This window comes from Anguilla anguilla, chromosome 18 (assembly GCF_013347855.1).
Source record: "Anguilla anguilla isolate fAngAng1 chromosome 18, fAngAng1.pri, whole genome shotgun sequence".
In the NCBI taxonomy this organism is placed as follows: domain Eukaryota; kingdom Metazoa; phylum Chordata; class Actinopteri; order Anguilliformes; family Anguillidae; genus Anguilla; species Anguilla anguilla.
In genome coordinates this window covers 19,999,022-20,012,275 of record NC_049218.1, presented here as the reverse complement: position 1 = coordinate 20,012,275, position 13,254 = coordinate 19,999,022, and positions in this window count along the sequence as shown.

Sequence of the window (13,254 nt, the reverse complement as noted above, 5' to 3'; positions counted from 1 at the left end):
ATATTGTTAGAACTAGAAAATAATACACAGATATTTAAGTTATTTTAACACTTCTGTGAATGTACCATTATAAGTGCAATTACACACACCACTGATGTTATAGCATCCACTTTTCAAATTTTAACACATCCTGGGGAGCAAAACAGTAGAAACTGAATTGGTAATTCATCAGCATTACCAGGTCAACAAAGTGAGATGCTGTATGTTTTGTCATTTGCCACTGCTCAGTGGGATAACATTTAATTTAGTTTATTGAATTAAACTTTAGCCTTCTGAGCAGTAGATCGATCTGTCAATGGAGGAGGGAGATATTTTAAATTTTCTTTGTTATTTGTTGTATATGTTTGTTCATCTCCTTATACTACATGAGAGTGAAATGTAGTGCACCACTCTATAGAACTACACACCCCTTAATGCACTGCTGGTGGACATAGTAGTGTGAAGTCAATCAGTTTCCTGTATCGTTCAATTATGCCAGGCCACCAGGTATTACCATTTACAAATCGCATCACTATTACACACTACATGAACCTTGGACCACATTCCGCATCTATGCAATTTACACTCCCCAAAATGATCTACTTTATTATATCAGTCTCCAAAAACAAGATTAGTGTTCATTATCTAGGTCTCCCGTTTAACGATACCAATTTGAACCGGCCTTTGAATCGAAATGGGAAATTCAATCCTATCTTGTTATGTTATTATATCAAGACAAGCTGGGTAATCCATCTGGTCAGTAACTGCACTGTAGCACGTCTCATTCTCTCATGTCCCTAAGCTGAAACTCCTTTTCCCATAAGGCAACTTGCCATCAATTTTTATCAAGTTTTAAAACATTAACGTGAGGGCAGTTGCAATGTTCTTGGATATGCAGTATGCTCTCTACAACAACTCCTGATTATAGTGGCCTTGTTATTAACAGAAAATTGTGACAATCATGGTTTATGCATTCATTAATTCATCATTATTTACACACAGTAAGTTCAAGTATTAGTAAGTTAGTATGTGTGCCCATTATTGTAAAGTGTTACCAATTCATGTAAAATAATGTTAGCCCCCCCAAATCATCCACCCCATCAATCCATTATGTAACTCGTTCATTCGTGGTCAGGGTTACAGGGGGGCTTGATCCAACCCAGCATGCACTGGGCGAGAGGCAGGGACATGCCCGGGGCAGGTCACCAATCCATCGCAGGGCCTCCAATCAGATATCATTTAATGATTAATGATTTGACATCAAATCATGTAATTCCTATGTGGATCATTGGGTGTGCATGTAATTACCCTTATATTAAAGCTGGCAGTCTGCACTTTAACCTCATGTCTATTGTTTCATTTCAAAGCTGGAGTACAGGGAGTACAGATCCAAATCAACTAAAACTGTGTCACTGTCCAGAGCAATGTGTTGTATATACATACAGCCAGAAGATGGCGCACTAGCAGCTCCTACAAAAAACCTCTAATGCGATAGCATTCATTACCTGCCCCCTTTTCATGAATGTTAAACTTTAAAATGCACAGGTTGCTCAGCCAGATCCCTTCTGATGATAGCATCTTCAAGAACACGTCAGATTTTCAGGTTTTTTAATTTAAACTATAACGGCACATATACATTCATTATTCCCCATCACAGGAAGGAAACCCTTTCCTTGTACTGCATATTTATCTTAGCAATGTGTGCACAGTAGGCTTCTTTAGTGTTCTTGCCCCCTTTTGGTGTGACTGGGTAACACAACACAATACAACAGCAGGTTAATTTAGAACAATTTTCAAAATTCACATTTTCCTCTCTTTTCAACTCTGCTTCATTAATTAATAAAATCTAACCAATCAGGTTGGCCTATTATAGTTTTTAAATATTCTTACGGAGAGTGACAACAGCCAAGGTCATAAACTCTCTTAATATCTGTAAGATCATAGACTATCATAGGTGAAGTTGTCAGGGGGTGGGTTGATGTAGGGCAGTTGTTTATCAGTTGAGCTGCCAGATCACATCTTTGTTCATATAGAAAACAGTATAACACCAAAATTCAGTTTAGTCCACCCTTTCGGGTAAGGAGTGTATAGACCTGGTCACTAATTGCAGAAACTACTGAGTTCCAAATGCTATATATGTATTTAAAATGCTATGTGAAAGGTATTTTAGATTTGCACATGTGGTTAAAGAAACCCTGAAATGACTATGTATAAACAGTTTTATAATTTCTACATGGTGAAACAAAATTATATGAAAATATGCTCAAATAAAAGCAGAACAACTTTAACCGAATTGTTTGAGTACAGAGCCAAATCAAGAAAAAATATGTCTTTGTCCCAAACGTTATGGAGCTCACTGTATGTATATATACGGTCAACCAGAGAAAAAAAAATTGCATGATTCATAGATTGTACTTTTTCAGCAGACATCCAGTAAGTGGAGTATATACTTTCTTTGCATAAAGAAAGTTTCACCTTCATATCAGTTTCTGTGATATAAAGCACTGTTCTTTCTATTTTAAGAGCCTTGTAATTATGATTATTCAAGCTGAGAAAACTTTGTTCTGTGTGATATGGTTCAAAAAAATTTTTAAAAACTTGTAGTATGGTCTCAGGACATGCTTTGATTCAAGAAAGAAAAATAATATCATTGGTTGTTGTAACACGTTCATAGTAGCATGGTTTATGGAACTTCTCTCTTGAGCCCACCTTGTGTTGTTTCCTTTAAGACGTGTGTTTAGGGTGGTCTCGCTGGTTGTTTTTGCAACAGCAAAGTGTATCCCCTGAGACTAATGGAGCTGAGAGATCTAAGCGGGCATCTCCATTATCTCCCTGCTCCTGAGACTGAAAGCCCTCATCTGCACTTCCTTCTCCAGGCTGCTGAAGAATCTGGATATGTATACCCTCCAGTAATCTGGTGACATGCAGTATTAATAAGACAGGGAACACCTGCTCAATTTGGATAAAGCTCAGAGGATAATAATTACCCAGGAGGACAGACTGGGTCTTTTAGCTGAAATGTAGAAGTGCTGGAGCAGCCGTGAGATAACCCCGTTCCTCTTTACCTGTCACATATCCTTTTAAGGCTGACAGGCTGTTCAAACTGCAGCCTCTGGAACAAAAAGAATCATCAGCAGACCATGCACAATGAGGCATTTGCTTGAGGGGTGCATGTGTTTGTGTGAACGTGCGGACTTGCGGGCACGTGTGTGCGTGTGCATGTGCGTGTGTGCGTGTATGTGTGCGTGCATATGTGCACATCTGCTCGCATGTGTGCATGAATGTCGTATGTGTGTGTGTGTCTACATGTCTACATGTGTGCTTGCATACATATGTGTATGTGAGTGTATTTGTGTGTGTGAGTGCATGCGCGCATTAGAATGCATGTGTGATTGCTTGTGTGTATTTCTGTGTGTTCCTGTCTGTGTACATGCATGCGCGAGTGTGTGTGTGTTTATGTCTGCGTGTGTGCACATACATGCTTGCATGTGTGCATGTGTATGCGCGCCCATGTGTGTGAGTATGTGTGTGTGTGTGCATGTGAGTGTATGTGAGTGTGTGTGTGTGTGTGTGTGTGTGTGTGTGCTTGCGTGCGTGCGTGTATGTGTGGTTCAGACTCTCTTTCCAGGGCAGAGTGAGGTGGTGTTTGTTTTCACCATGTGTGTCCTCGTAGTAGGGGTAGGGCAGGGTCTCGGGTGGTGTTGTGCAGCAGGAGCTGTGTGAGGGTCCTGAGAGATTAGAGAAGGCCACAGCCGCCTCCACCCCCACATGAGTGATCCCGCACAGGGTGGGTTACCCCTCTCTCCAGGGACAGGAAGTGGATGTTGACCATTAGGCTCGCCATGTCTCTGGAGAAAGGGATTGTAGGATCTCCCCTTCTCTCTTTCACTTCCTCCATCTGTCCTCGACTGATGGACACTGATGAGGGGCTACCCAGAAAAACACACACACATGCACACACACATATGTACACATGGATACACACACATATGCAAGCACACATGTATGCACATACACTTTTTTTCAGCCCCAAAGAGTGGTTGTGTGTGAAAATGTAAATCAGTCCACACTGGAAAAAAAGCAAGCTTAAACCATTTCATTTTGTATTGACATTGCATTGATAAATTACAGGCAGCATCCTTTAAAACTGAAAAAAAAATCCCATGTTCAAAAAAATTCCTTGCCCAGGATTAGCATACATTTCCATGCTGAGGCTTTACACTCTCTCCCTGACCCTGCTCAACATTAGCATCCATAGTGAGGCCTGACTAACCTGAATTAGCACCAGGGAGTGGTGGTTTCTTCAAGCCTAGTGCACAGTTAGTCTCGGGGAGCAGTGCACAGTTAGTCTCGGGGAGCAGTGGGCAGTTAGCGTTGGGGAGCAGTGCACAGTTAGCCTCAGGAAGCAGTGCACAGTTAGTCTCGGGAAGCAGTGCCCAGATAGCGTCTGGGAGCAGTGTGCAGTTAGCGTTGGGGAGCAGTGCACAGTTAGCTTCGGGGAGCGGTGTGCAGTTATCATCGGGGAGCAGTGCCCAGCTAGCCTCGGGGAGCAGTGTGCAGTTAGCATCAGGGAGCAGTGCACAGTTAGCCTTGGGGAGCAGTGCACAGTTAGCCTCGGGGAGCAGTGTGCAGTTAGCGTCAGGGAACAGTGGGCAGCTAGCCCCAGGGAGAGGCAGGCAGCTAGCTTCGGGGAGCAGTGGGCAGCTAGCCTGGGTCAATTCTCTTTAGCTCTCTTTACACCCGAGAAAGTGAAATATGTGCACCAAATGGCTCCTCTGCTGTTTACCCAAGGTTGTAATTAGAGATGCTTTATGTAAAGGATATTCAGATAACAAGGAGGCAGATGCTGCATCAATCAGGTCACTGAGCATCTTTGTTTAAAAATTAATGAGATTTTTAATCAACAAAAATCCACTTCCTTACTGCCATGACCTAATGAGGCACTTAATATGTGGGAAAGTCCAAGGTCAGGACGTCCCCTGCACCTTCAGCATTATAATGGCGGCGTGCAAAGGGGCATTTGTAAAATGAATGTTTAATTACCAGAAAATGCGACTGGCGTTTTGTTCCTCACAAAGAATGGCACATGGAGCTCATTGAGGCTATGGGGAAGGGACCACTGCTCAATTGGGTCATTGATTTGGATTGTTTGACAGACCCAGAGGAGCAACTAAAGTTCAAAAATCCCAAGTAAAATTGAGAAGTTTGTCACAGAATCTGTTAGAAAGGCCTGTCAGAAGAGATTACAGGGCACAAAAGCGCTCCACCATCAAAATCTCAACTTCCCTCTGTGCGTTTAATTTGAATTTGCTCCTCTTTGTCCTTGACTCCTCATGAAGTATGATCTAATTACAAGGGTGAGCAGTCACAACAGGGAATTATGTGTTTATTTGTCTAACACTCGTGATATTATTTTTAAAGGCCAGTTTATAACTATCAGTGAAGGACATCACGGTGTATACTGAAGGAGAGTATGGCACACCAGGTTTAGTTTCCTTGCCTGAAGTGCAGAACCGTGTGTGGAGATGCTGGTTTTGGGAGCGCAGAAAGTGTAGCCTCATTAATTAGGAGGGCTTGCCCTCTCTGACCTTCCTGATGGAAGGTGACAGCTCACGGAGGAGGTTATCCCCAGCCGAGTTTGATGCAAAACAAAATGGCTGCTGCCGTGAGGACATCAGTCTGACCCTCTCACCTCTGCTCTGACACCAATGACTGGAGCCCAGGGTTACACCTTTACACCTTTTTTCATGAAAACACTTTCTAAAAATAATTTTCATCACAGACTGCTGAGTGGTAGCCCTGCGTTCCCACAGGTGTCAGCCGTGCAGTTTGTCCCCTGAAGGTTAATGAGGGAAATGAGCTCACTGGACAAGCTAACGCTAATGTTAATGAACACCGAACAGCAGAAACAGCAGCCCCAGTGAGGATGAAGCCGGCCTTGATTGAGCATGGAGGTGCGTGTGGGTGTGTGGACCATCAGTGCAGGGTGCTCTTTCCTATGGGTGTGCACATTCTCACGCTCAACTCTTTGTTTCACGCACGTCAGACCTGCCCATTTTGGGGGTTTTCTGGTGTTTCGGTTCTCTGATGAAACATGATTATATGTTTCATAATTATTTAACTGGGGAAAATGCTTCTTAGTATCAATGGGAAATCTTCGCCCATTTTCTATTTATGTCTTCCCTTTTCTTTCTTCTTTTGAGAGGTCATATGTCCTTCTTGTGGGGTCCCCAGAACTTAAAGCAATACTCTAATTATGGTCTATGTGGTTAAATGGTGATGTGATTGTGTGGTGTTAATGTAACATATTTTTCTTAAATATAAAAATAAAAAACTGTATGTACCACAACTTCAGGTACTATATGAGTCTAAATTATGAATGACCAACAGCGCAGCAGGCAGCCAGCTGGTTGGGGGGGTTGGGGTGTCCTGAGGAGAGGGCGGGGGGGGGGGGGGGGAGGGGGGGGGGGGGGGGCTGGGGTTGGATGTAGGGGGGTGGGTGGTCATTGGAATCGGGGCTTCCCTCATGAAGCCCACGGTGAACCTGAAAATAATGACCCTTCCTTGTTCATTAATGTCCTCTTAATCAATCATAATGCATCATAAAAGACTCCGCTATTCAAACGCAAGACAATTAACCTTGTGTGTGCCCTTTGTCACAGCAACGCGGCTACACCAGAGAGCTCCCACAGGCTTCATCCAAATTGAGGCAATTAGCGCAGTGCTTTTCTCCATTAATCTGTGTGTCTCCACTCAGCGCTAATGACTGGGTCAGAGCATGGTCTAATCAGTCTCGGATTCTTTCAAAGTTCACATGTTAAACTCACCGAGACAAGTGCTGCGTGCCGCTTCAGTTATTATAGAAGACCTTTTTCGGCTTATTAAACATCTGTATGCTGGGTGACATTTTTCTTTCATTTCCAAAAAAAATTAGCAAAAACCGCATAATCACCATTAAGGACAGAAGCTGAGGTATCTGGAAATTACAGTTTGCAGTTTACCTGACAGTTATGACTGTGCATGTGTTATTGCTGCTTAAAATTAATCTGTAAGCACTTTGGAAATAAATAAGTGAAGACCTCTTTTGTCTGCATCTTTGCTCTCAGCCTATTCACACCCCCTAACAGCCTTTGTTGATGTAATTACATAATGTATATTTTTTTATGGATGTTAGCTATATGAATCTGTTACTTGTGTTTGTCGTCTAGGTTGGCACTGTTTTGTGTATATTTGTGCTTTAGTGATGTTGTACAAACACACACTGGTCTGAGAATGCTATTAGCCAGGTCTGGCTCTGGTGCACATATAACTACACTCCCTTTCACTGTAATTCTTTCTGGATAACTGCACCTGCTAAATGAATGGAATATGGTGTAATGTAAAAAAATAATGAAGTAATGGATAATGCCGTCTTGAGCATTTTCTTTATTTATTTTTAAGAATTTGATGTTTTTATTCATGTTTTGCACATGAGAAAAGGGGGGGGGGAGCATTTAACTTAGCTTATAATTACAAACAAACAGGTGGTGTAGGTTAAGTAAAATAAACCCCCGTGGGCTTCATGACAAAATCCCACTATTCAAACAGATTCACAACATGATATAATAAAATAGATACATTTAAGCTTCCACAACAAGGCTACATGTAATACCTTGTACATTGGGCCAAGTACAGAGACACGGTGTTATTGTTATGAAGGCACAAAAACAGATTAAAACACAAGAGACTAGCATATAAACTGTTTTGTGTGCTGTCGGACTTGAGGCTACCTGTGTTTTTCCAAAACCAAAACTAATCTGAAGGAAGAAAAGCTCTTCTACGCAGACACACCTTGTGTCCCGCGGTCACTGAACGCATGCAGCTCAGGTTTAATACGGAATTCAGCGCATTTTTCTGGGGTGAATAAGTCACAGTACGTCCTCCAGCTTTTCCAGCTATTTGAGCGGCAGAATAATAATCCACAGAATCTGTTTGTTGGATGAATTCTAAGAGCGAATGATTTCAGCGGCCCTTAAACGTCAGCTAGAGTCAGAGGTGCACCGGCAGGCTCGTGCTGTCTGTAATCCTGCCTGTTCAAAGAGAGCAGGATTCCTTTAGCCTTTCAGCGTCAGGGCAGAAGGGCAAAGCCCCACTGGAGGAGCAGTAAGCTGGAGCTGTACTGTACTTTTGAGTGATGGGAACGCCCAGGGCTTTGTGCAGGTAATCTGGGGATTTGGCTGTCTGGGTTAGGGGTGGGCGGGGCCGTCTCACACCTGCCTGCTAGGAGCGCAGTGGTCTCCACATGTTCGAAGCTGAACCACGTCCAGAATCCAATCTGCCGCACTTTCCTCTCCAGTCTCCCCTCAAAGCCCTGCGCTGTCTCTTTTGTTTGTTAGAGCACAGTTCTCCTTTTAGTCCTTTCTTGTTGTTTTTATTTATTTTCAGAGTTCATTTTTTTCCTTAGGCATGTTTTCCTGTTTTGTGAGCCGGATGCAAGTCTGTCATTTGTTCATCTTTTGCTGAAGTTTAGAGAAAATGTTTAATGCTGCATTAATAAAGGCTAAATCCGTCATTGTATGTTGCACTCATAAATATCAACACATCACCTTAAAATTTAGTAAATTGGACTAAAAATATTATTTACTCAAATGATGTTATTATTATTATTATTATTATTATTATTATTATTATTATTATTATTATTAATAACCAGTGCTTCATAGATAGCGAATTCCAAACAGGCAATGTTATATTAGTGTGCTTAATAAAGCCAAATATGTTTTTGTGCCAAGGAGGAGTTTGTAATGAAAGCTCACAGTAAACCAGGCAGTGATAGCTCAAGTCACATCATTGACACTTATAATTACACTTATACTTCAAACGCTTTACTGCCCTTTATGAATCAGTGTTCGTTAGACATCTTTACTACAGGCGGAGTTCTTAATGTAGTAATCCTATTAGTGGGAACACCGAATGGGGGATAAGAAGCACTTTGCGCGTCACTTAAAGCGGTGTGTGAAAATGCATGCAGTTTAAATCCTGACCTGCACCTGACCTTGGAAATGAAAAGGCCTCCGCATGTGCACAGGGCAGGGCCCGGAGCGGGAGAAAGGTATAATTAGTTTCTCGGAATGGATTTCAGTTGGATTACAGGATCGTTGATCACAGAGGAGGTGGAGGGGAGGGGTGGGATTTAAGGCGTGGCTGGTTGCCACTCTGACCCTGGTGAAAATATGCCAGTGCCTACTCATTTAAATAAAACCTTTAATTTGATGCTACTATAGATTTGTCCTACGAGGAGGTTTGGTCTGACGGTGCCTGTGTAGTCTAAGGTCTTTGTGCCTTTGACCTGAGTGGTAAGGGAGGGGCATGTGTGTGCAACTGGTACCCAGCAGGAGGGCGCTCAGTACATTCAACACCATCAGGCATAAAAAGCCTCTTTCACTGGCCCAGGAATCCCAACCTCTGCTGAGGAAAATGGAATGTGTTTTTTTAGGGGTTCGGAAGGGAGGCGGGGACACAGCCCCCAGGCAAAGAAAGAGCTGAAACACTTTTGTACCCCTGTCCCAGTAAAAGCGCTCTCAGAACGCTCTTCTGTGTCAGTGCAATGGTGTGTATTTGGGAATGAAAACACGTCTGTTTGGTGGGAAGCCGATGATTTGAAACGCGTGTGTGTTCTGGGAAGACCGAGCTATGAGTCACACACACAATGTTATCCTTTCGTCGAAAGATGCAACAACGTGGGTTGTGTTTAATCCTCAGAAACCACAGCCAAAATAACTTGTTGCATTTAGAGCTGGCTCTGATCACACAGCGTGTAGATATTAGTGTTTTGCCCTGATTTATTAAGCATTATTTGCCATATTTGGGCTCCCAGGTAAAAAGTGCCATTTTCTTTCTCCCCACAAACCGCCTTAAGAAAATATTCTTAAAAAATCTGATTCCAGTCCTGGAGGGCCTCTGTGTCTGCTGGTTTTCAGTGTGTTCCCACACTTAAATGTTTAATTTAGGTCTTTGGTTGGCTTAACAATTCTACACACCTCATTTACAAAGGCCTAAACTGGCTATTGATGGAAAGGAAAGTAAAAAGCCTGCAGGCACTGCAGCCCTCCAGGACTGGAGTTAAACCTGTAGGCACTGCAAGCTTCCAGGACTGGAGTTAAACCGGTAGGCACTGCAACCTTATAGGACTGGAGTTAAACCTGTAGGCACTGCAAGCTTCCAGGACTGGAGTTAAACCGGTAGGCACTGCAACCTTATAGGACTGGAGTTAAACCTGCTGGCACTGCGACCCTCCAGGACTGGAGTTAAACCAGCAGGCACTGCAGCCCTCCTGGACTGGAGTTAAATCTGCAGGCACTGCAACCCTCCAGGACTGGAATTTAAGACCGCTCTCACTGCTTTATGAGAATATGCAAACAGTTTCTGTTTGAAACTGTAAAGCCTAGCATTCCCAGTTCATAATCACCATTTCTATTTTTAAATGTAGTTTTATATATTGAAATCGGGTCTCCACATTGTCATTGGCTGGGTTTGGATTTTTTTCTTCTTTCTACAGATGATCTGACTGAAGAAAAGTCTCAGGATGGAGCCTTTATTCTGAGTACCATGCTTAGCTAGCATGCTGGATATAATGTGCCTTTAAGAGGATAAATCCTTCAATAAGCATTAAGCGTCTAATTAAAAACAATTTACAGCTTGTTTCAATTCAAAAGTTACAATTATAGCTTCAGTGAAAACTGGCAAAAACAAAATGTCCCCAGGAAAAAGGCTGAGATTCAATCAACATTTGTTCTTAATGCTGTGTAACAATTAAATTCAGGTGTTCATTTTATCTCACAAGACCAGTATGGGGAGTTCAGCAATCACTAAAACTAACTCACCAAACTGAGTTTGTGAAGAAATAAAGCAATCCTGATTTTAATTGTTAGTTAAGGACAAATGTTGATTGAAACCTGAGTTTGAGAATCCCCGCTCTCTTGTTTAATGAATAATGCCTGATACCATTTTGCTGATTGGCAGCCAACTAATTAGCTTGTACACCTGTGGTGAAGCTAGAGTTGGGTATATAAGGCTGCCATCAGCATGCTGAATGGTTCAGTTGATATGTTGAAGAAATCTAATCTTTTAGGCTTGTCCCGATGTAAAACTTAAAGGGGAGCTTAGATCTCTGTAACTCTTAACCTGTAAGACTAAAATTAGTAGGATTGATTTATACTAAACTATTACTTATTCTGCTGGCATAACTAAAGTCTTCATGTCAATAGCCTTGAAAATTGAGGCTCTGAGGGTTGAGAATTCTTCCTGAAGTTTGGTACATAAGACTACTAGCAGCACAGAATACCTTTTCACTGGTTAAACTTTAATGAAATGTCAATCTTTTAGCCTCAGCTAAAGAGTTTGTGCATCTTTCTGAATCTATTTGCTGAATTTCTTGGTTCTACACACCTTTTTAATCTAAATGGCTGAAAATAAGGCATTAGTATGTTTGCAAGCTATAGTCAGTTTCAAAATTGAACTTGATTCTTTATTTTATTTTTTTATTTTTTTTTTACAAATTAGTTTGAACTACATTTTTTCAAAGATTGTAGTTTTGCAAGCTACATTTCTTCAGGATAGCTTTGCTGTAGTTCAAACACTTTCAGTGTGAAGTAATTGTTAGTCGGCACAAATACACTGAGTAGTTTCCCCAGCACTGCTTGTATACTATTGGAAAGCCGGTAATACTTTGCTTCTCCTTTTCCTTAATTTGCTGCAGTGATCAGAAAATGAAAAGATCTTAAATCCATTTAGAATTTCATTAGAAAATCATGAATGATTGAATCGTTGGTTTAAAATGTACCTCCGGTGCATTTATCTGTCTTGCTTTGAAGTAAAGTGAAGTTTAAATCATTTGTAGTCCCTTCCATTAAATAATACATTCTGTTTATATAGAGCCTTTGCAAGTGCTCAAATATGCGTTACACCTAAATGAAATAGACAAGTATAAAAAGTGTAAAATCAAAAGACATAACAATGCAAAGCCAACAATAGCACATAGAAATAAAACCAAACAAATGTGGGGGAAAAAGGTTCATTAACAGGCTAGAAATTAAATTGCATCAGTTATGGTATAGTAATATTCCAGAAATATGAACCTGGTTATGTTGTTCTTTTTAAGAAAATAAGCATTTCACTTTATCTCAAAGTTTGCTCAATCTGTAGCATTCTGACATGTCATTTACTTCAGTTCTGTTGTTGCTCATGTCACTGTAGTGGGACTGAAGGCCCTGGAGGAGATGGGTTTCTCCCAGTTTCATATTTCTATAGTACCCCACCCCTTTTAAATGATGGCACTCCATCCTACTTTTCAGCTCGATTAATTTTATTGATTAGAGGCTTGGCACATTTGTTGACGTTGTTGAACTCAAATGCGTACATTTTTGCGCTTGTGTGAGGTCATTAGTTTACGTAAGCGTCAGCTTCTGCCCAGTTTTCACAAGAGTAATGACGTTATTATTTCTGCGTAGAGCTGAATTAAAACGATTGGATGGCTGGGAGCTATTCTCCGTGCTCTGAAGCCCCGGTATCTGCTGTGAATTGATCCTGTGTTCTTAAAGACCACAAATACTTTCTGTCTAACAGGTCTGTCCCGGCGCTAATCGCTTCCGCGGTAAATACAGCTGGTAATCATCTCGCGGACTCGGTGCGCAGTTGAGTTCTTTTCGCATGCCACCGATGCCAGACTGCCTGGCGGCTCTTAATTGGAACTCTGGGACGGGGATGCCATCACCTGCTGAAAAGTGGTATGGCACAGGACCAGTGACGCAGTGACTGCCGTGTGTGCGAGGCACAGCTCCTAATTAATTGTGTGTGTGTGTGTGTGTGTGTGCGTGTGTGTGATTGCTGGAGCAAACAAAGATATGCGGTTACAATAGTTTTCCTGCCGTAAATGGACACAGGATCATTAGACACTAGTGCTTGTGTCAAAGGCCTGATTTATACTGCATGTAAGTAAATGCTTTTCAGTGGAGGCAACCTTGTGTAGAAACATGCACACATAATTGCATTGAGTATGAATCAGGCAAAAGTGTTTCTTGATCTAAAGAGAAAATCAAATAAAGGGTCAATATATTGGCATATATCCTTAATCATACATTTTTTAAAGAGCGGAGAATTCTTTAGTCAATCCTATAGTTATCCATTTCTACAGTCCTGTATCTTGTTTAATGGTGAATTATAATGATGTAGTTTATTGAGTTTGATGTAGATGCCTGGGCTGTTGAGCAGACTGGGGCATACTTACAGTGCTGCCAC